Source organism: Galeopterus variegatus, unplaced genomic scaffold (genome assembly GCF_000696425.1).
Source record: "Galeopterus variegatus unplaced genomic scaffold, G_variegatus-3.0.2 Scaffold711, whole genome shotgun sequence".
Taxonomy (NCBI): Eukaryota; Metazoa; Chordata; class Mammalia; order Dermoptera; family Cynocephalidae; genus Galeopterus; species Galeopterus variegatus.
In genome coordinates this window covers 731,831-733,655 of record NW_007726822.1, presented here as the reverse complement: position 1 = coordinate 733,655, position 1,825 = coordinate 731,831, and positions in this window count along the sequence as shown.

The window sequence follows — 1,825 nt, the reverse complement described above, 5'->3', positions numbered from 1 at the left end:
AAAAAAAGCCAGCTGGAATTTTGACAGGGATTGCTTTCATCTGAAGATCAGTTTGGGGAACATTGCCATATCAACAATATTAAGTCTTCTGATCCATCAAGATGGGGTGTGTTTCCATTTACTTAGGTCTTCCTTAATTTTGTTCAGCAATGTTTTGTAGTTTTCAGTGCACAAGTCTTGCACTTCTTTTAAAATAAATTTTAAAAAATTTATTTCCAAGTATTTTATCCTTTTTGATATTATAAGTGAAATTGTTTTCTTAATTTCATTTCCAGATTGTTCATTGCTAGTGTATAGAAATACAACTTAGTTTTGTGCAGGATTTTGTGTCCTACAACCTACTGAACTAGTTTATTAGCGCTGATAGTTTTTTTGGTAGATTTCTCCAGGATTTTCTATACATGAGATTATGTCATCTGCAAATAGAGATAGTTTTATTTCCTTTCCAATCTGGGATGCCCATCACATACCTTCCCTGCTTCCTTGTCCTGGGCAGGAAGGACCTCCTGTGCAATGTTGGGTAGAAACAGAAAGTGGGCATCCTCGTCTTGATCCTGATCTTAGGGAGAAAATTCTCAGTCTTTCACCATTAAGTATGATATTAGCTGAGGGTTTCTCAGGGATGCTCTTCATCAGGTTGAGAAAGTTCTCTTAGGAGAACTTTCTAATCCCTATTAGAATCCTAGATAAATCTCACTTATTCAGAGTATATGCTCCTTTTAAAAAAAAATTATAATGGACAGATTGTAATTGTACATGCTTATGGGGTACAATCTAATGTTTTGATACATTTTTTTTTGGTATAATGATTGGGCCAGGGTAGTTAATATAACCGTCATCTCATGCATTTATCATTTCTCTGTGGCAAAAACATTCAAAAGCCTCTCCTCTAGCTATTATGAAATATACAAAATGTAACTGTTAACCACAGTCACCCTGCTGTGCAATAGAACACCAGAGCTTATTTGCAGTGGATTGAATTATGTCCCCCCAAAACTCACTGAAGGTTGAATTGCATCCCCCAAGTTTTATATGTGAGAAACTTAGTCCCCACTGTGACTGCTAACAGGGTGGGAAATCCTATTACAGTAATTGAAAGGTGGAGCCTTGAAGAGGTAATTGGATTGTAGGACCCTGCAGTAGTGAATGGATTGAAAATGGTGGTCAGAGGCGTGGTTCTGAGGGCTTTAAAGAAGAGGAGAGTCTGTCTGTCTGTCTGTCTCTCTCTGCTCTGCCATTTTCACAATGTGATACCCTGTGTCACTGCCACCACCACCAAGACATTCACCAGCTGTGTTCCCTGGACTTCAGACTTCCTAGCTTCTGAAACTGTAAGCAGTACATTTTGTTTTTTTTCTAAATTACCCAGTTCCAGGTATCTTGTCATAAGCAAGAGAAACGGACTAATACGTTGTCCCCCCCGTCTAAGTGGAGTTTGTGCCCGTGGCCGGCCTCCCCTGCTTTCCCTTCTTCCCTCCCGTCTCCGGTCTCCAGTAACCCCTGCTCTTCCCTCTGTCTCGTTAACACCAACTTTTTTTTGATTCCACATGAGTGAGGTCATGTGATATTTGTCTTTCTGTGCCTGGCTTACTTCACTTAACGTAATGTCCTCCAACTCCACGTCCATCCATGTTGCCACAAATGGCAGGATCTCGTTCTTTTTTATGGCTGCATAGCATTCCATTGTGTATATGCTCCACATTTTTTAATCCATTCCTCCGTTGTCGCACACTTAGGTTGATTGCATATCTTGGCTACTGTAAATTGTGCTACAATAAACGTGGGAGTGCAGACATCTCTTTGACATACTGACTTCATTTCCTTT